Source organism: Mobula birostris, chromosome 3, assembly GCF_030028105.1.
Source record: "Mobula birostris isolate sMobBir1 chromosome 3, sMobBir1.hap1, whole genome shotgun sequence".
NCBI classification, from domain to species: Eukaryota; Metazoa; Chordata; class Chondrichthyes; order Myliobatiformes; family Myliobatidae; genus Mobula; species Mobula birostris.
The window spans coordinates 87,971,940-87,997,337 of NC_092372.1; the positions used below are offsets into that span (position 1 = coordinate 87,971,940).

The 25,398-nt window shown below is 42.5% G+C and overlaps 1 protein-coding gene across 12 annotated transcripts in view; it reads left to right on the forward strand.

The window, feature by feature from the left end:
• The first annotated feature begins 2,978 nt into the window (after positions 1-2,978).
• The window catches only part of prom1a (prominin 1a), a 166,914-nt gene continuing 144,494 nt past the window's right edge, over positions 2,979-25,398 (forward strand). For 4 of the 12 annotated variants that reach the window (XM_072252999.1, XM_072252998.1, XM_072253000.1 and 1 more), the window contains exon 1: positions 3,078-3,202. The gene's annotated coding sequence lies outside the window, so the exon portion shown is untranslated. Of the gene's footprint in view, positions 3,055-3,076; positions 3,203-5,775; positions 5,850-9,361; positions 9,453-10,441; positions 10,502-21,505; positions 21,698-25,398 lie in introns of those variants that run through there. The other 8 variants (XM_072252990.1, XM_072252997.1, XM_072252994.1 and 5 more) reach the window with 7 other exon arrangements.

Here is a 25,398-nt window from a genome sequence, read left to right on the forward strand (position 1 = left end):
AACGGGTATGTCACCACCCCCGACAGTCTCCAGTGCACCTGAATCTACAGACATCGTTGCAAACGTAAGATCTTTTGAAGAGTGAACCTGCAGAAAGCATTGAACCTGGATGGTGACCTTGGCCATGCTCTGAGATCCTGTGTGGATCTGCTGGCCACTCCCTGGGTACCCAGGGAAAACAAGATAACATGCCTTAATGACTACCACCCAGGGGCTCTGACATTAAATACTTTGAGAGGCTGGTGGTGGCACACATCCAGCCTTCCAGACAACCTCGACCCACTGCAATCTGCCTACTACTGAAACACGTCTATGGTGGATGCTATTTTCCTGGCCCTACACTTTTCTGGAGCAATGGACAGTAAAGAAACCTATGTCATTCTATTGGTATTTGACTACAGCTCCGCCTTCAACAATATATAATTCCAACACACTCGTCAGCAAATTCTGGAACCCTTGGAGTCAATGCCTCCCTCTCTGCAACTGGATCACTGACTTCCTAACAGACTGAAATCAGTAAGGATAGACAGTAATGCCACCGCTCTGATTATCGGTAGACCACACGCTTGCATTCTCAGTCTTCTGCTGTACTCTCTGACACTCATGCAGATGCGATCACACTGGCTCTCGTCGGCCTTGCATTACCCAGACAAAAGCAATACCTACATCAGACTGCTGTTTGTTGATTACAGCTCAGTGTTCAACACAATCATACCATCAGTACCAATCAACAAGCTTCAAATTCTGTACCTTCCTCTGCAACTGGATCCTTGACTTCCTCATTGGGAGACCACAGTCAGTGTGTATCAGAAATAACATCTCCTCCTTGCTGACAATCAACACATGTGTCCTTAAGGATGCATGTTTAGCTCTGTTCTATTCTTTCTACACCAGGAATTGCCAACTTTTTTATACCATGGACCAATACCATTAACCAAAGGGTTTGTGGACCCCAGGTAAGAACATGTGGCTGGGCACAGCTCAAAAGCCATCTATAAATTTGCAAATGACGTAACTATCGTTGACAGAATTTCAGAAAGTAATGAGAAGGCGGACAGGAGTGAGATAGATTGGCTGGTTGAGTGGAGTTGCAACAACAACCTTGCACTCAAAGTCAGTAAGACTAAGGAATTGATTGTAGAGTTCAGAAGGGGAAGTCGAGGGAACACACACCAATCCTCATCGAACAATCAACAGAGGAAAGGGTGAGCAGTTCCATGGTCCTGGCTGTCTCTGATCTCTGAAGATCTGTCCTGGGCCAAACATATTGATGTAATTACAAAGAAGGCATGGCAGCAGCTATATTTCATTAGGAGTTTGAGAAGACTTGGCACACCACCAAAGACACTCGCAAATTTCTACAGATGTACCGTGGAGAACATTCTAACTGTCTGGTATGGAGGGGCCACTGCACAGGATTGGAAAAACCTGCAGAAAGTTGTAAACTCACCCAGCTACACCATGGGCACTCGTCTCCTCAGCATTGAGGATATATTCACAAGGCAATGCCTCAAAAAAGCGGCAACCATCATTCAGGATGCCATCACCAAGGACAAGTCCACTTCTCATTGCTACCATCAGGAACAAAGGACAATGAACCCATGTGTACTATTTCACTGTTTTTCTTTCTCGCTGTCTTATGTAACAATTATATATATATGTATCTTTTTGTAATTTATAGTTTATTATTATGCATTGCAATGTACTGCTACCGCAATACAAGCTTCATGACATACGCCAATGATATTAAACCTGATTCTGATTCATGACTACATGGCTAGATACTGCTCTAACTCCATCTACACCACTGCAGCAGGCTGCATCTCAAATAATGGGTAGCTGGAACGCAGGAAGGGACAGAGAGCTAAGTGATATGGTGTCATGGCAACTACCTTTCCCCTGTCAACAAAAGAGCTGGCCATGATGGCGGCAGTGCATATGCTCCTATCTACATCAAGGGTGTTGAAGTTGATTGGGTTGAGAGCTTCAGGTACCTAGAACTGAACATCACCCATACCGTGTCCTGGTTCAACCACTTATCCATCTCGGTACTTGTTCTTTCATGTGTTATTATTGTACCTGCCCCGTGCACTTGGCCTGGCAGTTCATTCTAGATACGCACCACCCTCTGAATGATGAACTTACTCCTTAGATCCCTCTTAATACATGTGATGCATGGGTCAATATGGAATCAAATATGATACCAAAAGTCATAATTTTGATAAGAAGATTTGTGCTGAGGATCAAACGAACTGGATTTAATATTCAATATCTCGTCGGAGAAATATCTGCTGATACAGTAATGAATGATGCCCAGCAATCCTAAAGTATGTAATTTATTGGCAATTCATTAAAAAAGTCTTTTACATTTTTCACAAAACTGCTGGCTAAATGGGGCTGAATCTTCTGTTGACCCGTGAGCCATCCAGGATTATCCAATTACCTACATCTTCTATTACCGTCAGCTATGCAATATTCTGCTAGAACGCAACTCCCAACTGATGAACGAGAGGCTTTCAGCCTCCAGTTTCTTCTAAATCACTCCTGTACTTGTGATGCTGCAGGTAGATTCGCCAAAGAGCGTCTTTAGACTCAGGGCCATGCAGCTGTTTTAGGAACCGGCGGTAAAATGAAGCTTGGGATGCGCTCCACGTTAAAATGCCCCGTTCCCTAAGGTGGGAACTGAGGCCCGTCGCAGTTCCACATTCTGTCCAATTACTTTACTTAAGAATTCAAACCTTGTCTGTTTCCCGGGATAGGTGTAATCGCCTCCGAAGGAGAGACGCATGTGTCCGTCCTATCCAGGGCTAATTCACCAATCTCCATTGCCGAAAAGACAATATTACCTTACAGTTTCATGCAAGCTTGGAATGTGCAATCTCGCGACTTTGTTTTCTGCATTGCAGCGAATAATTATACTTCAAGGGGTAGTTCATTGGCTCCGAAGTCTCGGAGACGTTTAAAAGTGAGGAAAAGGCAAAGCGGAAAAGACGAACTTCTCGAAATTTTTCCCACCCCTTCACACTGCGGGGACCCTCGGTGGGGCTTTTTTTGGTGCGTGTGACGTGATCCGCATGCGGTGGGATCCGGGGAGGTGCGCGCGCGGCTTGGAACCCGGTTCTCGGAGCGCGCGGCGCGGGTTGGAATCCGGCGCTGGGAGCCCGAGCCCGTGCCCAACCCGCGAGGACTGACTGACAGGCAGGTGGGTGCGTGTTGACCGGCCGGCGAGCGAGTATCATCTGTGGTGACTGCACCGCGGGAGGGATTCCCCTGAGTTTGGTTTCGGAGTGTTTTACAAGATTTTATTGAGAGGGAGGAGTAGAAAAGTAAGCTCGCAGGGCTTCGGAACGTACGGCAGCTAAAACTGCAGCTGTTGTGCACCGTTGTTAGTTTGCAGGGGGAGAAAAAAAAGTCCTGCGAATATGTGAGAAAGAAACGAGATGGTGAAATTCCCGTACGCCAGGATTTTTGTAGCTAAAATCTGTGTATTTGAAATTTAAATATCGGAGTGCCATGCTTACGTTCGAGATTCTCAAATGTAAATGAAACAGCGAATCCGGCACTACTGATTTAAAATCAGCTTTGAGTGCTCAACATTTGCCCAAAATCTCAGCAACTAGGTCATTTTACGGAGATTAAACCGTTCCCCGCGGATGGAATCGATGGCTCAGTTATAAGTCATTTGACCCAGTCAGCGCATGTGTTCTTGTTGAGTCCCTCCTATTTATTAACTTCACCCTCCGTAACATTTGAACCCACCCCCAGAGTTTGTGCAGCCTTTCCTAAATGAATGGAGGTACTCCATGTTAGGGAAATAGTTCCATCTTTTCTCTACTTTGTTTTGTGTATATTGTCAAAAATCTAGACTAAATTTGAAGGAAACATCAGGGAAAGGAGAAACCGGCAATGTTTCAGATTTACAACTAAGCGACCTTCGAAATCAAACATTTTTGGGTTGCAGAGAAAGGGGAGAGATGCAAATGATACAGGCGCTGGTGGCAGATTACCTGCCTGAAGTGATGTATGTAAGATATGGATGAAGATAGGTGGAATAAGAGGGGAAGCCAGACTACAGTGGGATTATAGGAGACGCAGTTGGCGAAGTAAAACAGAGAGGGAGAAAACTTGACCTTGAGGAATACCTCGCAGAACTGAGTCAATGGGTATCAAAGGGAAGGCCTAGCCTTCCAATGGCAGGCCCCTCCACCTTCCAAAATGGGAGATGATTGTGGTTGTTGCAAGTCAAACATTCCTGTGATAGAACAGTACCGTAGCCAGGCACCTTCATTGCCTTCCCTCAACAATGTTGGGACTCTCCATCCCACTCTCCCTCTGTTCTTTAACTTTGTGAATGGAATTAACACTGAAAATCCCAACATCCAGCCTTGTGGAAGGATGGCTATGAAGGTGTCTACCCTAGCATTTGATTCATAGGCCTTGGCAATTCAAATGCTCATCTAGACGCAGCTTAAATTCTGTCAGCGATCCAAGTTCAACCATTCTGTCCAGCAGTCCTTTCCCTGTACTTGCCTTTCTGGGTGAAGAATGTCCTCTTGTGCTAGTGAGGGATGAGTGAGGCTGGGGGAAGCTTCCTGCAATTTATCTGATTGACACCCCTCATAATTTTGTATTTGCTGGTAATCAATTAGGGTAAGTGGGCTGAGTAGTGGCAAATGGGTTTCAATACAGATATGTGTGCATTGATGCATTTTGGAAAGTCAAGCCAGCAGAAGACTTGTACTATGAATGGTAGGTCCGGGGTCCCCAACCTTTTTTGCACCACGGACCAGTTTATTATTGACAATATTCTTGCGGACCGGCTGACTGGGGCGGGGGGTGTTCAAGTAGGGTTAAACTCACCTCAACATGTCTTTTACAGTTAGCGTTGCCAACTTTCTCACTCCCAAATAAGGGACAAAAGTAGCAGTCAAATCCCGGACACTTGTGTTTACCCCAGGAAAGACTACCATGACCATGAAGCCTGTGTGCGCACGCGTGATGTGCTGATTTTTTTTCCCACAAATTGGTTTTGGCTTAATCTTCTCGACTACACTGCACATACATTATTTCTACTTTATATAGGCTGTGTATTTATCGTATCATTCCTGCGTTTACTATAGGTTAGTGTTATTTTCGGTTTTATGTGTTATTTGGTATGATTAGATAGGTTTTTTTTGGTTGTGGGCACGTTCAAAAATTTTTCCCATATAAATTAATAGTAATTGTTTCTGCACTTTACGCCATTTCAGCACAAAAGGTTTCATAGGAATGCTCTACCTTAGTGGGGGAAATACGGGACAAGGGCAGTCCCGTATGGGACAAACCAATTTAGCCCAATATACAGGATGTCCTGGCAAATATGGGACAGTTGGCAACCCTATGTTCAAGTCCAACAGTGCGTGACAGGGAATGAGGAAGGGTGCAGCTGACTCATATCGTTTCTTCGCGGCCCGGTAGCACATGCTTTGCAGCCCAGAACTGGTCCGCGGCCCGGTGGTTGGGGACCGCTGTGGTAGGGCACTAGGGAGTGCAACAGAACAAAGGGACTTGAGTTCAAGTGCATATTGTTGGAAGCAGCATTACTGGTGGGTGGGTTGGTGGAATAAAAGGTGCTCAGCACACTGGCCATCAGTCAGGTCAATGAGTATAGGAGTTGTAAAAGTTGTGGAACACCACAGTTGGAGTATTGTGTACAGTTTTGGTCATCCTTTAAAAGGAAAGATGTAGTATATTGGAAAGAGTGCAGAAATGATTTGAGGATGTTGTCATGTATAGGAACCTGGCTAAAGGATGCATGTCTCTGGGAGCTGAATGTCCAAGGATACACGGTGTATCAGAAGGATAGGAAGGTAAGCAGAGGGGGAGGCGTGGCTTTATTGGTAAGAAATGATATTAAATCATTAGAAAGAGGTGATATAGGATCGGAAGGTGCAGAATCTTTATGGGTTGAGCTAAGAAATAGCAGGGGTAAAAGGACCCTGATGGCAGTTATTTGTAGGCCTCCAAACAGCTGCAGGGATGTGGACTACAAATTACAACTGGAAATAGAAAAGGCTTGTCAGAAGGGCAGTGTTATGATAATTGTGGGGGATTTTAACATGCGAGTAGATTGGAAAAATCAGGTCGGCACTGGATCTCGAGAGAGAATTTGTAGAATGTCTGCGAGATGGCTTTTTAGAACAGCTTGTTGTTGAGCCCACTAGGGGATCGGCTGTACTGGATTGGGTATTGTGTAATGAACCGGAGGTGATTAGACAGATTGAGGTGAAGGAACCCTTAGGAGGCAGTGATCATAACATGATTGAGTTCACTGTGAAATTAGAAAAAGAGAAGTCGAAATCTGATGTGTCGGTGTTTCAGTGGAGTAAAGGAAACTACAGTGGCATGAGAGAGGAACTGGTCAAAGTTGACTGCAAAGAGACACTGGCGGGAAAGACGGCAGAGCAGCAGTGGCTGGAGTTTATGCGAGAAATGAGGAATATGCAAGACAAGTATATTCCAAAAAAGAAGAAATTTTCGAGTGGAAAAAGGATGCAACCGTGGTTGACAAGAGAAGTCAAAGCCAAAGTTAAAGCTAAGGAGAGGGCATACAAGGAAGCAAAAATTAGTGGGAAGACAGAGGATTGGGAAGTCTTTAAAACCTTACAAAAGGAAACCAAGAAGGTCATTAAGAGAGAAAAGATTAACTATGAAAGGAAACTAGCAAATAATATCGAAGAGGATACTAAAAGCTTTTTCAAGTATATAAAGAGTAAAAGACAGGTGAGAATAGATATAGGACCGATAGAAAATGATACTGGAGAAATTGTAATGGGAGATGAGGAGATGGCAGAGGAACTGAACAAGTATTTTGCATCAGTCTTCACTGAGGAAGACATCAGCAGTATACCGGACACTCAAGTGTGGCAGGGAAGAGAAGTGTGCGCGGTCACAATTACGATAGAGAAAGTACTCAGGAAGCTGAATAGGCTAAAGGTCGATAAATCTGGACTAGATGGAATGCACCCTCGTGTTCTGAAGGAAGTAGCTGTGGAGATTGCGGAGGCATTAGCGATGATCTTTCAAAAGTCGATAGATTCTGGCATGGTTCCGGAGGACTGGAAGATTGCAAATGTCACTCCGCTATTTAAGAAGGGGGCAAGGAAGCAAAAAGGAAATTATAGACCTGTTAGCTTGACGTCGGTGGTTGGGAAGTTGTTGGAGTCGATTGTCAAGGATGAGGTTACAGAGTACCTGGAGGCATATGACAAGATAGGCAGAACTCAGCATGGATTCCTTAAAGGAAAATCCTGCCTGACAAACCTATTACAATTTTTTTTGAGGAAATTACCAGTAGGCTAGACAAGGGAGATGCAGTGGATGTTGTATATTTGGATTTTCAGAAGGCCTTTGACAAGGTGCCACACATGAGGCTGCTTAACAAGATAAGAGCCCATGGAATTACAGGAAAGTTACATACGTGGATAGAGCGTTGGCTGATTGGCAGGAAACAGAGAGTGGGAATAAAGGGATCCTATTCTGGTTGGCTGCCGGTTACCAGTGGTGTTCCACAGGGATCAGTGTTGGGGCCGCTTCTTTTTACATTGTACATCAACGATTTGGATTATGGAATAGATGGCTTTGTGGCTAAGTTTGCTGACGATACGAAGATAGGTGGAGGGGCCGGTAGTGCGGAGGAAACGGAGAGTCTGCAGAGAGACTTGGATAGATTGGAAGAATGGGCAGAGAAGTGGCAAATGAAGTACAGTGTTGGAAAGTGTATGGTTATGCACTTTGGCAGAAAAAATAAACGGGCAGACTATTATTTAAATGGGGAAAGAATTCAAAGTTCTGAGATGCAACGGGACTTGGGAGTCCTCGTACAGGATTCCCTTAAAGTTAACCTCCAGGTTGAGTCGGTAGTGAAGAAGGCGAATGCAATGTTGGCATTCATTTCTAGAGGAATAGAGTATAGGAGCAGGGATGTGCTGTTCAGGCTCTATAAGGCGCTGGTGAGACCTCACTTGGAGTACTGTGGGCAGTTTTGGTTTCCTTCTTTAAGAAAGGATGTGCTGACGTTGGAGAGGATACAGAGAAGATTCACTAGAATGATTCCGGGAATGAGAGGGTTAACATATGAGGAACGTTTGTCCGCCCTTGGACTGTATTCCTTGGAGTTCAGAAGAATGAGGAGAGACCTCATAGAAAGATTTCGAATGTTAAAAGGCATGGACAGAGTGGATATGGCAAAGTTGTTACCCATGATGGGGGTGTCTAGTACGAGAGGGCATGACTTCAGGATTGAAGGGCGCCCACTCAGAACAGAAATGTGAAAAAATTTTTTTAGTCAGAGGGTGGTGAATCTATGGAATTTGTTGCCACGGGCAACAGTGGAGGCCAAGTCATTGGGTGTCTTTAAGGCAGAGATTGATAGGTATCTGAGTAGCCAGGGCATCAAAGGTTATGGTGAGAAGGCGGGGCAGTGGGACTAAATAGGGTAAAATGGATCAGCTCATGATAAAATGGCGGAGCAGACTCGATGGGCCGAATGGCCTACTTCTGCTCCTTTGTCTTATGGTCTTATAAAATATATAAAAAAAAAGAAAGGCTGTGCCTTTATTCTTTAGAAAGTCGGAGAATGAGGTTTTTCATTATAGAAATGCTTAGCATTATGAGGGGCATAGATAAGGTGGATGGTGATAGTTTTCCCCTGGGTAGAAGTGTGTCCAAAACTAAGTAGCATAATTGAGGGTGAGAGGAGAAAGATTTAAAAGGGTCCTGAGGGGCAACTTTTTCACCAGAGGGTAATGAGTAAGTGGAATGAGCTGCCAGAAGAAGTGGTTGAAACGGGTACAATAAGATCGTTTAAGAAGTATGTGGATGGGTACCTGGAAAGTGGGGTGGGGGGTGCGATGGGCCTTCGAGGGATATGGGCCAAAGGAAATTGGAACTAGCTTGGTGGGCATCAGGGTCAGAATGGACTGGTTGGACTGATGTGGCTGTGGCTGTGGCTGTAGCTGTGCTGTATTGCTCTGTGACTGCATTCCATTTTATACTTGCCTAGTCTGGGTAATCTGTTCCGGTAATTTGAAAACTCTGTGCATTTCCCCAACTGGTAGGTGATCCGTGGAGACTCCTATTAGTGAGATTGATGTTTTACCATCTCTTACCTAGTTCCTCTTTCAGATTTGAGCTATGTACCTTTTTACTGTTGCCGTTGTTATTGTTAATCAATAGTTATATTTTCTCTCTTTATTAAACCATGTCTTTCCCAGTCCTGATCTCTTTATTGCCATGTCTCTGCAATCCTGCTATTTGGTTCACTGCAATGTATTCTTAAATCTTTATATGTACTACAGCAGATTAACTTGTTTTTTTTTAGGTAGTATCTCTTTATCTTGCCTGGATGAATAACTTGCTTCCCCATCTGCTGTGAGGAGCAGAGAAACCATGTGCACTTAGGAAGTCTATATGCAAGTATCCGTCACTCTTTGCATTTTTCTGGAGAGTTGCCCTTTTAAGGGGGAAAATTTTTGTAGCTTATATTCTACTTCTTTTGTAGACTGCTTGAGTAAATTGGCATTTTATATAATTAACATTATTGTGAGCCTCACCTCCAATTTTTCTGCTGATGCAGTAACAGCAGTGTACTTAATGAGTCTCTTACACACTTGCTCTACTGCTGTGTCTTGGTTTTTTTTTGTGTTGTTTTGTGCTTCTGTGCTCCGCTTTTTGGCTTTGCTTGGATTAAAGCTTGTTTTATTTCTTGCAAAACATATTCCATCTGAAAGTGAAGATAATGAATTTATACTACTTTTTGTTTGGCCTAATCTTATCACCGCTTTCTCTAAAAAAAAATTGTTTCTATCAATGGCCCTTTTGTTAAAGCTAATCTGAGGTCCACTGGTGCAGCAGAATGTTAGATATGGCAGCTGATCTACATGGCCCTCACTTCCACACAGCAATGCAGAGAGATGGAAGTTTGGAACAATTTGATCCATACACTGAAGTTATCCTAAAGATCTGACTGATTTTTTTTTCTGGGCAGCCTTCTTGAAGTCATCACATCAATTACTGCTTTCACAAACAAAGATGTGCCCTTAGAAACGTAGAAAACCTGCAGTACAATATAGGCCTTTCAGCCCACAAAGCTGTGCTGAACATGTCCTTACCTGAGAAATTACCTGGGGTACCTATGGCCCTCTATTTTTCTGAGCTCCATATACCTGTCCAGGCATCTCTTAAAAGACCCTATCATATCCGCCTCCACCACTGTTGCGGGCAGCCCATTCCACGCAGTCACCACTCTCTGCGCAAAAACAACAACAACAACTTAACCCTAATATCTCCTCTGTACCTACTTCCAAGCATCTTAAACTGTGCCCTCTTGTGTTAGCCAATTCAGCTCTGCGAAAAAGCCTCTGACTAACCACACGATCAATGCTGTAACTTTTTTCCCCAGGAATTTATTTCAAGTGTTTTCATTCGAATTATTGTTTGGCAGAGATCAACAATGGTAAAGGTATGGGCTCATCTGCAATAATAAAGTATCTTGGATGGGGAGTGGGGGGTGGAATTCTATGTTTTTAAATAAAAGATAATTAAATTCAAAGCTGTGAGATGGGAAGAGCTGTGTTTGTGTAGTTGCGTGAGGGGAATAACTGGGCTGGTGTGCTTTAGGACCTGATGCTGATATCACTGCTATTTTTATTAAATGAGAAAAAAATCTACATTCAAAAACTCAATGCAAAGCTGTCAGATTTCTGCATAATACAAAGCTGGGCAGGGTAGTGGAATTGGAGGAGGCAGCACTCAGGGGACACACGGACCTGTGTGAATGTGTGGAATAATGCCAGTTGAAATTTCATACACGTACCAAGCAAAAGTGACTAATATAGAAATAGTTTATCAAAGGTTGAAAGACAGCAGAGACTTGCATTGTTTTAGCAATCAGTCATCTGCTCTTAATTGAGATTTTTATTTAGTGTTAAATTCCCACTTTAAATTACTTCAAACCATTGGATTTAAACAAAACAAAGTGCATTCTGTTTTGTCATAACTTGTTGAAATGAAAATGGCCAATTGAGGAAACTGTGTAGCTCTGTTTGGAACTCTTTAACAGGATGACCATCGGGAGAAATTTCCTGTTTTGTGTGAATGGTCATTAACATAATAGGCACTTAATTGTATAAGCTTATTTGAAAAATACTGAAGCTGGCTTGCTGCAGAATGCGCCCCTTACATTTTTCTTGACTTTTTTTAAACAGCCTTATGTATTTTGAACAGTGAATCATTTCTGCATATGAAGTATTGTAGCATTATTGGTATGTTGGTTATTGTGATGTGGACTGATTAATGTTTATTTCATAACTTGTAAAGATTTGGTATAGTAATCCATATGCATTAGTTTTCACATTTCGATCTCAATGGTCCATTGTAAGTTGTAGGTTACAGCCTGCTGTGGGGTATTCCTCCAACACTTTAAACATTTGGATGAACAATGAGGGGAAATGTCTTTAAGCACACCTGCATTGCAGTAGAATGATATACAACCGGAATATATCGGCTGTTGATTTTGATGTTTGCAGTAAGTGCTATATTGCTAGGGCTCAGACTTGGATTCTCCTGCAATTGTGTTCAGCTTTCTGATAAAATGTCTGATACAATGAGTCCACAATTTGTTTGAATCACAGCACAAGGGGTGGTTATTCAGTCTTCTATCTGTTGAAGTGGATCTAGCTAGTGCACTCTTGATATCTGCTTCCTGTAAGCCATTTATTAAATCTTTGTCATCTTTGTCAAAATAATTGATAACCTCTCTGTACCTTCTAACTTGCATTTTGTTATTAAAAATGAGTGGTTGCTTTCTCTGCTTGGGTCTGTTGTTGATTATTTAAATTAGTTGTGGCAGGGATGGTAGAAAAGAAAGATGATGCGAAATTTGCTCAAGATGTATTTTAGTATAATTCTGCAAAATGTTGCCCAGAGATAATTTAAAGAATGACAAGCAGGTTTATGGAATTTGTCAGTTGAGATTCCCTGGAATTAAATTTAGCAGATTATCTGAGATACCAAGTGATAAATTCTGGCAGCAAAAATATATTACATATAAGAATGAAGACAATTACACCTAGGTAGTATGATTTTCCATATACAGCACTGTGCAAAAGTCTTAGATACCCCAGATTTTTATATCAATTTTGTTTTAAATGTTTTTTGATTTTTGTATTAGTATCAAAGTTCAAAGTGTATTTATTATCAAAGTATGTATGCAGTATACAACCCTGAGATTCATCTTCCTGTAGGCAGCCACAAAACAAAGAAAATCGTGGAATCCACTCAAAGGAAAACATCAAACCCCCCCACTTTAAAAAAAACACAAGTTGCGCAAATGCCAAAGGATGAGTTAAAGAAACACAGAAGTGGAAGTGTTCAGGCATATTCAGTTCACCTCAGTGTTTGTTATCTGCAGGCCACCCTGATTCATAATTGCCCAAAGCAGCACCAACAAAATAAAGGAGTGACCAGAAACGACTCATAACATGAACTATGGGTCCAGTCCGCAAACTGCGTCGATTAAACCTTGCTGAAGACCCTGGACTCTGGGCGCAGTGAACGAGAGACCATTTGTATGCAGGGGCCTTCCTCCGGGAGTGGCAAGGGAAAGGAAGACCGTCACAAGCAGACACCTTCCTCCAGCAGCAGTGAGTGTCTGGTAGATGGTGCTCAACACACGCTCACCTTGTGCTCTCGCCTCAATGATTTCAATCTCCCTCAATGCTTTGATTGGCAAGAAATGGTGTCGATCATGAGAACACATCCCGTCTCCAGGCTTTTTGACCTCAAGGCTGCATGCTTCGCTCGAGACCTCCCCGAATACTCTCTGAGAAACCGAAGTGACAGAATGCTCAATGGTCAGAAAACACACCACCTAAATGTAGATCTCAGGCTCTAACAGTAGTAGAACCACATTTAAAAGAAACATAAGTGAAAATAGTAGTTACGTGAACTGTCTGGAGGATGTTGCTTTTGGCTGATTGTTCACTGGTGCCATCTTCTAGAGCGTTCTTAGTAAAAAAGAGCAAATTTTAAATTTCCAGACTTTCATTTTCCAAAAAATTGAATATTAGAGTTTTTTTATATTTTTAAAGAAAATAGCATTAAGTAATAGACCACCTTTCAAATAGAAATTTGATTACTTTGCAGGTATATAGCCCAGTTCATGATTAAACAAAGATAACAAACAGGTGCTAATGATCAGTGAGTTGAGAAAGGTTCAATGATTTTGTGCTCCAACAGAAAAATAAGAGGAGAAGCAAAATATTGTTCAAGTTTCTCATAGATCCTGGTTTAAAAAAATTCCTGTAGATTCTAGGAGTCAAAGATCAGCAAATCTGCTAGGCATAATTGAAATTTATCTAAATATCTGGAAGGTAATAGAGCAAGAAACTAGTGAACATTTTAGAAAATTTAGGGGTTTCACAGTTGACTTTTTCTGGGTACAGAAGGAGCCCTCCAAGAATACAGAGCTATCCTAACTGCATGATTTTCCAAGAACTCTGCCAAATCCTGTTTACTTAAGGTATAGGAGTTAAGGCTACGTCCACACTACGCCGGATAATTTTGAAAACGCCGGTTTCGAGCAAAAACGATAGGCGTCCACACTAAGCGTTTTTGAAAATATCTCCGTCCACATTAGTCGGATATTTGGACGAATCTCCTACTGGGCATGCACAGGACACACAGAAGACAAGCGAAGAGGAAACAGTATACTTGGTGCGCATTTGTCCAGTTACAGACTAGAAAAACTTAAAAGGACTTGCTCTTGACTCTTGCGCAGGAGGACTTAAAACTTAAAAAAAACAAATACTGGAGCGTATGGAGGCAACCGACAGGGAGTTTACGGACAGTATGACCCGGCTGACGACGAACATTGAAAAACTGACTAACTCTGATGCATTAATAAAGCACCTTGTTAAATGTATAAAATGTCTGCATCAGTGTTATCTTGTATTTCCATACAATGTTACATTAGGCTGTTACACATCTATTGTCAGCGAAGTACTTGCCTAAATAGGTAAACCACCTTCATACAAGCAAGGACAGAAAACAGGGCAAAGTGAGTATACTTATTTATTCAGTAAGCTGTGGGTCAAAGTATTTGGTGAGTACATTTCTAACCCTTCTGGCTTCAGTCTCGTTGCCGTCTGTTCTGAAATTGTTAGGTGGTTGCATTCAAGAAAACAACGAAATGGCGCACTGCAGCCATCTGTTCCGGCACGTCATGACAGCGTTTTTAAATAGTCAAAAAAGCTCACTTTACAATTTAACTCTCACGCCGTTCATACCGACTGCGCGTTATAACAGCCGTCCGGCAGTGCTTGCACAGTACCAAGCAGAAGCAGAAAAAGCATCGTTGTTGTGGTGTTGTCATGACAGCGTTTTAAAATCTCTCCGTACACACTACAATGGATGTTAGGCGTTTTCAGATTTATTCACTCTGGGGATTGTTTCTGAAAATCTCTGTTTTCGGGGGATGAAAACGCCGTTTCAGTGTGGACAGGAGGTCAAAACGAAGTGAAAAAGCTTCGTTTTCAAAATTATCCGGTGTAGTGTGGACGTACCCTAAATCATTGATTTTTAAATTCTGTTAAATTTGAAACTGCACTGGTTAGTGGAGATACTATTAAAAGAATACAACCTATCTCATAATTTGACTGAAATTTGGTATAAGCCAGAAAAAAATCTTCAATTGACAAGTAACTGATCAGGTTAGTGATGAAATTGAATTAGTCATTTTTGATGGTGACTTGGTAATCTTGCTTGTCTCATTTGCAATGTTGACATAATGTGGTGAAGTAACAAAGATAAATTTCATGCCAGTGTATACTAGAATTGTCTCTTTAACTTGCAGCCCTTAATCCAAACCTGACTATCCAAAGGAGGTGAACTGTAAATCTTGAGTTTGGGTCATCTGACTTGCTTGGATTAGGACTGGCTGGACTGGCTCTGCTATAAATATGCTAATTCTCAGGGTCCTATAAGTGAATTTACTGTCAGTACTGTGCTATCCTTTAGCAGGAGCCATGCAGGGGTTGTCTGTTACTGTGAATGTCTTCTCTTTTGCCTGTTATATTGCTGGCATTTAGGGCAGCACTAAAGGTCCTTGAGATTCTTCATTGCTGTTTCTGTTACAATTTTGTTTTACTAGTCCGTTTAGTTAGCCCTGAGAGGATCAAAGGACCTCTCTTAGTCTGGCCTCTACCCTTTGACTTGATTGGCATGGGTGACCCTACCAAGAGCCAAAGCATGAAGCCCTGACTCCAGTGAGTATAGCTGCCCTGGTCATTGAGGCACTCAAGCCTCCAAGCCACGACAAGGCTGTGGTCCTTCTCTTGGAGGTGGGTTGAGTGTGCCTGGGCAGAGTTCTAGGTCACAGTTTTATGCCACTGGACACAAATTGCATTTGAATTGTAGGTCATTGGTCTTGGTCTGGGTTTTTATTTGGTATCCTAACAAGCATCAAAATTGTAATGCTGTTTATTGTCATTTTTCACCCTTTGGTGTGTATGCGCCATACTTTCGAAAAGAGGGACTAGAGAAGTCCCAGCCGTAAGGGACATGACACTGAAGGGAAAGTGTGTATTTTAGAGTAAGTGTTTAGTAATATGAATTGGGTGAATCCAGATAATCAGCTTGTCTTTCAGTCCAAGATATGGTGGGTATCAGTGCAAACTAGTGAAGGCAAACAGATGCTGCAGAATCACAACCTGGTGAAATGAAGTCCAAATGTTCTAGGTTTTAGTGATGAAATGCATGATTCACTTGAACTTCATTTTGCAGGCGATGACCTTATCAGCATGGCATATAAGAGCAACATTTTAACTTAAACTACTCTGTTTTTAAAGTGCATTTAAGTTTTGCGTAACCTTTATTTTAGCACTGGTTCAAGGTATTTTATTGAGAACACTGAACAATATAAAGCAAAAGAATAGGCCCTTCAATTCATGATGGCTTTGTTGACCGTGACCTGCAATTGAACTAATCACTAGTGTGTGTACTCTGACTATCTACCCTATCTATACCTATCATAATTATGTACTTCTAGCTGTTCACCCCTCAGCCAGTACTCCAGAGAAAACTTGAGCTTGTCAAGCCACACTTTATAGCTAATGCTGTGTAATCCCCCTTACATCCCTGGTGAACCTCTTCTTTGTCATCTCCAAAGTATCCTCATTCTTCCTTTCATGTGATGACCAGAGCTGCACACAATACTCCAAATGTCTCCGAGCCAAAGTTTTGTACAGCTGCAACAAGGCATCACAATCTTTATTCGCAATGCCCGGATCTACAGTATGAAAGCTAACATATGCCATATACGCTCCTTACAACCCCATCTACAGTCTACCTACTTTCAGGTACCTGAGTATCCTTCTGTACATCATTTTAATTGTTTTAGTACTAATTTGTGAAAACAAATGGATGATCTGGGTTTCATATGGCAGTGTTTGCTTTATGAATAGATCATCTACTGCACAACTTATTTAAAAATATAACTACCATACAGTACCATATACGGCATTATAGTTATGAAATATTTACTCAGCGGTTTAGCTGCATTATCTTTACATGATGAGGGGCATGTGACTGCTATTTCCCACAAGTTTCTTTTATTTTAAAATTGTGACTTTAAACTCCTATTCTTTGTTTCTAAAAAGTGAGAAAAATCTCAATTTATACAATTTGAACAATTTCTTGACGATCTCTTTGCAAACTTGGAAGAAATTACTGGGAGTACACCAATTGTTGCAATCCAAGCAGTTGGGTTGATAATGCACCATGAGGATTCTGAAGCCAAGTGCCTAATGCAGTTTTTCCCTCTTTCAATGTGTCAGAAATTGATGCTGAATTGGAATATAGATGTTTGTGTTGCTATGGATTCCCAGCAGCAGTAGGATCTCGTGTAAGTATTGAAGAGTACCATTTGGCAAAAGCCACAGGCACGTAAGCCTTCCAAAAAAACTGACACATGAAAGGAGAGACGACAAATCTAAAGGTGCTTGAGAAACTGCGTTTGTACTAACAACAAGCCTTCTGACTGTGGCCATAAATCTAGAGATCTAATGAATGCTTCAGTGTTGGACAATGAACCTCAGCTTTGCTTTCTGGTGGGTTTCTGGTTTGGTCACTGCAACCAAACTCGTCTCGGCACTTCCAGGCAGCAATTGTAGACAATGTTCTCCTAGTTATCACAAGGAATGCCAGGTCTCAAACTTGCTTGACCATGTACTTCACTCTTCTCTCTTGGGCTGCTCTGTGTGGTTGCCTATGAATCAGAGACTTGGGAAGACTCCAAGGCACATGCTCCAGCTACCTCAGCCAGTGAGCATCCAGAATAGACTGTATACCAGCCCTTTCAGAGCTTTCATCGTGCCTTATCCAGCAGCAGAAATGCCTAACTCCACCCACAAATTCAGTCCATTCGACAATCAAGTTGTACCTGGGGGTGGGTGCCTAAACTGCACTCTAGAAAGTCAGTTGATATCAGTAAACAAGATAGCATTGAGAATTTGAAGAATGAGAACTTCGGGGAACCTTTATTTACTTATAGCCACAAAAGGGTGCAGGTGATGGAACAAAAGATAAAAGTTCTGTTTAAACTCTGCATGTCAAGCAACATCTGTGGAAGGAAAGGATCGCCAAGACTTTTGGTCAAGACACTGCATCTGGGCTATAGCTTCTAACTGTGTGATGAAATCAAAGTACAAAGGTTAGTAAAAAGAGAATCGCCACTTTGACTCTAAGTCTCACACAAGGTACTTGTGATTAGCTTGTCAATAGCCACTCAAGACCTTACAGAGTAAAGGGACGTTTTGAAACAATTCATAATTCATGGAAGATAAGTATTTACTGACACCATGCCCCATGTCAGGTGATGATTTTTGTATACAGTAATAGATTTGAAATATTTCCAACCAGACTGCCAGTTAGATACCTTAGATGTACAGCACGGCCATGCCTATGAACACTTCAAAACAAAAATTGATTTCAATTAATATATCATCTACTAACATTGAAATCCAAACAGCAGGAGGCATAACCAGATAAAATGAGCACCAATTCAAAGAATGAAGAGCAAGAAAGTTAACAAAAACTGTGGCTAGAAATGTATTTTGAGAACATTAAAAATGAGGGGAGAAACTTCTACAGAATGGAATTTGGATGCAGAGTTCTGTCATACAGAGATGTTCAATTTTATTACTTTCCCCCATCATTCTATTCCTTTTTCACATGAGTAACCAGCTTCCCTTTTTAGCTGCAGCAGCACTTATTATCTCAACCTTGCTGAGGGTGGCAAGTTACTCACAAGACAAGAGAAAATCTGCAGATGCTGGAAATCAAAGCAACACACACAATGCTGGAAGAACTCAGCAGGCTAGGCAGCATTTATGGAAAACAGTAAACAATCGATGTTTTGGGCTGAGACTCATCACTCTCTTCCATAGCTGCTGAGTTCCTCCAGCATTTTGTGTGTTGCAAGTTACTCATGCCAAACTCAGGAAATCTTTCCCAAGTACCTTTAATGCACAGATTTTCTGTATTTGAACTATGTTTCACAATTAGCTTTCTAGAACTGATTAAGATTTATAACTACTATGTTTCACAACTCAGAACTGATTTAGGACCACCAACAGGAGCATTCATTAATTTCACATTTCTGTTTTAGCCAAGGGAAATGGAAGGCAGTTATTATATTCATTGACAGTCCAGCTGAAAGCTAGACCAACCTCCAGTTACTGTACCCATTTGGTATCATTTGTTTTTTCTTAAACCGAGTGCAGGTGGAAAGGAGTATATTTATCATCCAAACTATGGTTCCAGTAGGATTATGGTATAGGTCAGGTGGGTAAGTGTTTCAGAGAAATTTGAGAGAGGAAATAGTGTTCAAAGTCTGCCTTAATCCCTAAGTCTGAAAGAGGAGCCAGTGTGGTCAACGATCTCGTATCAAACGGTTGCTATACATTCGAGATTTCAGCTGTTGTCTGTGTTTAACTAAATGCTTTTTATTCCCTCTTGGAGTCTATATCATAACTTAGTGATTTGACATCTTGCATTATAAGCCAATTTGTGTCCTTTACAATGAGCCTCTACAGATCTCAAATTTTGTGCTCTGCTGGCATTTTGTTGAGAAGCTGCCAAAACTGGTAGATTGTTTGCATTTGACTTCAGTAGTGTGGGCTTTCTTAGTTTTATGGCCTCTGATCTGGGGCTGTTGCTTATCTGTAAAGAGCTTTGGCAACTTATAAAGATTGTATGTTTTGAGAAGGAGGAGCTAATAGACTTGCAGACAAATTCTTCCATTGCAAATTTCTTGTTTATTTTAATGTCTTCCAATCTAGCCATTGATGATTGTATACTTTTCCTGGTAATCATAAAAGCTGCCTTGTTTTCCGTCTCTATTCTGTATTGGTTTATTATTATCCCATGTACTGAGATACAGTAAAGCTTCCGTTTGTATGCCATCTGGGCAGATAAGTTGGTAACAAGCACAGAATGCAGAACATAGTGCCAGAGGTACAGAGTAAGTATGACTATGATTCAGAGTTTCATGAATTCACATTTAGTGTATGAAAGTTACAGTCAGGAGTCTGACAACAGCAGGATAGAAGTTGTTTATTGAGTCTGGTGGTATGTGCATTCCAAATGATTTATCTTCTGTCTGATGTGAGAAGAGAGAACGACTGGGGTAGGAATAACTTTGATTTTATGCTGGCTGTTTTCCTAAGTCAGTGGGAAGTGTAGACTGTCTATGGAGAGGAGGCTGATTTGGTGATGTGATGTGTTCACAGCTGTCTGCAATTTCTTGCTGTCTTGGATAGAGCAATGGCTACGCCAAACTGTGATACGTCTGGATAGGATGCTTTCTGTGGTTTAACTATGTGTTTGTGTGTGCATATGTACTCCTCTCTCCTGCTCTAACATTACCCCCTCTGAATGCACTGCCCTTCACTGTCTCCACACCAATCCCAACCTCACCACCAAACCTCCCCTACAAAGGGGGTGCTGTTGTAGTCTGGTGGACTGACCTCTACTTTGCTGAGGCCAGGAGGCAACTATCAGACACTTCCTCTTACTTGCCCTTGGAAGAGGATCCCACTCGGGGGCCATCGGGCCATTGTCTCCCGCATTATCACCAACCTCATCAACTCTGGCGGTCTGCTATCTGCTACCATCAATCTTGTAGTTCTTTTACCCTGCCTCCTTCTACCTCCTATCCAAGAAACTCAAACTTGACTATCTGGGTAGGCCAATCGTTTCTGCCTGTTCTTGTTCACCTGAATTTGTGTCCACATACCTTGACTCTATTTTATCCCCCTTGATTCAGTCCCTTCCTTCCTACATCCATGACACTTCACATGCTCGTGATCTCTTAAACAACTTTCAGTTCCCGGGCCCTGATCACTTTGTTCTCTCTATGGATATCCAATCCCTATGCACTTCTATCCCCCCCACCTCCCCCCATCAAGGAGTGCTCTGATTCTTTCTAGATAACATTTCTAACTAGTTGCCCTCCACCACCCTCTTCTGTCTAGCAGAACTGGTCTTCATACTCAACAATTTCTCTTTTGTTTTCTTCCACTTTCTCCATACCCAAGGTGTAGCCATGGGCTCTGGCATGGGCCCTAGCTATGCCTGTATTTTCATTGGCTACATAGAACAGTCTTTGTTTTAAGCCCTCACTGGTAATGCTCCCCAACTCTTTCTGCGCTACATTGATGACTGCATTGGTGTTGCTTCACGCACCCAAGCTAAGCTCATCAAACTTTTCAGCTTTGCCTTCAACTTCCATCCCGTCCTTAAATTCACTTGGTCCATTTCTGACACCTTTCTCTTTTTTTTTCAATCTCTCTGTCTCCAACTTTTTTTTAAACCTACTGACTCATAACTTCTTCCCACCCTGTCACTTGTAAAAATGTCATTCCTTTTTCTCAATTCTTCTATCCCTGCCATATCTGTTCTTAGGATGAGGCTTTCCTTTCCATAACATCAGCGATGTCTTCCTTCTTCAACGAATGGGGTTTCCCTTCCTCTACCATTGATGCACTCCTCACTTGGATATCCTCCACTTCCCAGACATCCACCCTCGCCCTATTTTTCCATGGCCTTAACAGGGATAGAGGTCCTCCTGTCCTTAACTCTCCATTAGCCTCTGCATCCTGCACATCATTCTCTGCAACTTAAACAGGATCATACCACCAAGCACATCTCAACTTCTCCTTCACTCTGTGCTTTCTGCAGGGATTGCGCTCACCATGAGCCGGCTGGTGGCGCAGTGACATCAGCGCCGGACTCCGGAGCAAAGGTTCCCGAGTTCGAATCCAGTTGGGCCGCTCCCGGACACGCTTTCCATCCGCCGGGTTGAGTACTGAGCTCGGAACTCAGCCTCGTTTAAAAAAAAACAACAACAACAACAAACAAACTGCGCTATGAGAAGGAGGTGGGGGACCACTCACAGAATCTTTCCTCCAAGACAATCATTTGAAAAAGTGGTCACCGGGGCTCTGGCAGAGTATGGCACACAAAAAAATACTTGCCATGATTCTTTTGTCCACTGCTGTCCTTCCTGGAATTTAACCCTACAAGTGGAAGAATTTGCTACAGCTGCCCATTCACCTCCTCCCTCACCACTATTCGGGGCCCCAAGCAGTCCTTCCAGGTGAGGCAACATTTCATCTGCAAGTTCATTGGGGTCATCTACTCAATCCGGTGCGGCTTCCATTACATCAGTAACCTGACGAAGATTAGGGTCTGCTTCGTCGGCATCTGCAACAAGCAGGATTTCATGATGGCCAACGATTTTAATTCCCATATATTGGTTGGCCCCGCACTACTGCCATGATGAAGCCACTCTCTGGTTGAAGGAACAGTACCCCGTTCAGTCTAGGTGGCCTCCATCGTGATGCCATTAACATCGAATTCCCTAACATCTTGTAGTTTATCCCCTTTCTTTTCTCTTCCATTCCCCATTCTTGTTTCCCTCTTACCCCTTCTTTTCTCTTCTCCTGCCTATCACCTCCCTCTGTTACACTCACTACATGCTGGAGGAACTCAGCAGGTCGGGCAGCATCCGTGGAAAAGAACGGTGGACGTTTCAGGCCGGAACCCTTCATCAGGACTGTAGAGGGAAGGGGCAGAGTCCCTATAAAGAAGGTGGGGGGAGGGTGGGAAAAAGAAGGCTGGTAGGTTCCAGGTGAAAAACCAGTAAGGGGAAAGATAAAGGGTTGGGGGAGGGGAGGCAGGGAGGTGATAGGCAGGAAAGGTGAAGAAAGCATAAGGGAAAACACAATGGGTAGTAGAAGGAGGCCGAACCATGCGGGAGGTGATAGGCAGCTGGGGGAAGGGGCAGTGACATAGGGATAGAGGAAGGGAGGGGGAGGGAATTACCAGAAGTTGGAGAATTCTATGTTCATACCAAGGGGCTGGAGACTACCTAGGCGGTATATGAGGTGTTGCTCCTCCAACCTGAGTTTAGCCTCATCACGGCAGTAGAGGAGGCCATGTATGGACATATCTGAATGGGAGTGGGAAGCAGAGTTGAAGTGAGTGGCTACGGGGGGATCCTGTCTGTTGTGGTGGACAGAGTGGAGGTGCTTGACGAAGCGGTCCCCCAATCTGCGTCGGGTTTCACTGATGTAGAGGAGGCCGCACCGGGAGCACCAGATGCAATAGATGACCACAATAGACTCAAAAGTGAAGTGTTGCCTTACTTGGAAGGACTGTTTGGGGCCCTGAATGGTGGCAAGAGAAGAGGTGTAGGGACAGGTGTAGCACTTGCGCTTACAGAGATAAGTGCCGGGTGGGAGATCTGTGGGGAGGGTCGCGTGGACCAGGGAGTCGCGGAGGGACCGATCCCTGCGGAAAGCGGAGAGGGGTGGAGAGGGAAAGATGTGTTTAGTGGTGGGATCCTGTTGAAAGTGGCGGAAGTTGCGGAGGATAGCACATTTTATCTGCCTTCACCTATCGCCTTTGAACTTGTACTCCTTCCCCTCCCTTCCCACCCCCCAACTTCCTTTCCAGCCCTATCATTCATAAGGTACATTCAATGTACAGCACCTTTTTTTTAAGAGCACTAGTGTTTCAAATCTGTGTGTGAAAGATTCTAACAAATTATTTGGGTTTGTATGCTAAAGTATGTCTTGGACCATTTGGGCAAAAGTCATTGAGTATGTGCTGAATAATGGTTTAGTTTTAATGATCAAGTAGCACATTGACGAAGGCAACTACAGATACCAGATGCAATTTGTTCCCGAGACTCTAGATCTGGCCATTAGAACCTTGTAGTGCAAAGAAAAGATAGTAGTATTAGATCTGTTTGTTTTTTTTTTGGGAGGGGGAGTTGGTGTTCCATTTTGTGCAGGCGGGAGGGGGGTTTAGCAAGTTGATGTTTATGTGGGTGGGAGTGCTGGGTTTGATGTTTCTCTCTGAAGGACTTTCATGTTCTTGGTTTTGTGGCTATTTTGGAGAAGACGAATTTCAGAGTTGTATACGGATACATGTTTTGATAATAAATGAACCTTTGAACCTTTTGCAAGGGGGTGGGGGGAAGATGTTGAGCAGTTTCAGTGAATGAACTTCTGTTGGCAGTGCTGATCTGATAGCATGGGCCATTGACCTCCAGTCTGACAATCCCTGCAGTAAGTACTTTGCTTCTCACAGCAAGGGCATCAGTTCTGAGGAAAAGAAAAGCCAGTTCTGAGGGGCAGTAAATTACATCAAGTCAGTTATAATTCTCAGACAGCAGATCAAAGGAACACATTAATTTTTGTTTGTCTGTCAAGATTCTCCTCAGTAAGAAGTTTGGAATTGAGGTTTAATACAGTGCTGATTTTTTTTTGTAAAGAAATAGCTTTCTATGCATTTAAAGCACCATTATCATGCCTGAATTTCATTATATTGAAGTGAAACCTTTCATTTGATCTGTGATTCATAGGCACATTCAATGTACAGCATTTTTTTTAGAACAGTAGCACCACAATGATAAACTTCAATTTATTGTAGCACAAACACGAGGAAATCTGCAGATGCTGGAAATTCGAGCAACACACACAAAATGCTGGTGGAATGCAGCAGGCCAGACAGCATCCATAGGAAGAAGCACAGTCAACATTTCAGGTCGAGACCCTTCGTCCTGAAATGTTGCTGAAGATGACTAATTCTTGTAATCCTATTTTGTCTGGTGATCATGCTTGCTTGATGCTCATTGTCGATGACAGTATAACACTTTTTATCTGATGTACATCTTGAACAGATTTGTTCTTTTAATGGTGGTACTATTTCAGTAGCATCATTAGTCTCCCACTGCATGCATATTTTTGGCACATTGCACGTCTCATTTAAATAGTCATCTGCCCTTTCATTTATGGACATTATTGATTTCATCATCCAAGTTGCACTTGCCTTTCTACTTTTGAGATTTACCCCTTTTAATCTGCCGTTCCTTGAAACAACAGCAAAATTTGAACTTGGGGATTGTCATAAACAAAAGACATTTGCCTCCTTTGACTTCTCATTTAGGTAATTTGCTGTCTTGCTGCTTGGAGGATGAAAGAGTAAGCCATGTCAAGAGTACATCACCCTTAGAGTTCCACTCCTGTCATTGCACTTGTTCTTTTGGTTGGGTGTGTGGCTGAACCATGACAGAGATGAAAATGCACTGAACCTTTGTTCTGATGTTGCTGATGTATGTCCAGTTGCTTGTTAGTAGCTCATTCTGTAACCTCTCTGTCATACTAGAATGCTAAAATTGGTCAGTGTAACAAAATGCTGCTAATTAATTCCTATTTGTCTTGGCTTGTTCCTGAAATGGGAACATTGATTTGCATAGTCTTTGCTTTGTATCTAGACTTAAAATGATTGTTAAGGCTGTCTCGTATCCCTGAACTACAAGTTGCTTCATTCTGGTGTTAGGGCTTTAGGACAAGGATTGAAGATTTTAAGAGCAAATTCTTTTTGAATCTGATTGTGTATATGAGTATTTATGGATGACTTTAAATGCAGCTGGGGGTGGGGGGGGGGAAAGAAAAAAGAAAATTTACTTCAACAACTTCTCCTATTTGTGATTCTTCAAATTAAACCATCTACATGAATATGCAGGATATTCCCTTGTTCTTTTTGCATGTGATTCTTTCAACTATACACAAAGTGATGGCATAGTCCAGGGGTCCCCAACCTTTTTTGCACTGCGGACCGATTTAATATTGACAATATTTTTGTGGACCGGCCGACGGGGGGGGGGGAGAGGAGGGAGGCGGGGTTAGGGCTGCCAACGAACAAGAGTAGCAGTCAAATGTGTTGTTTACCCAGAAGACTACAATGACCATGAAGCCTTGCGCGGGCACCAATGTGCATGTGTGTCGT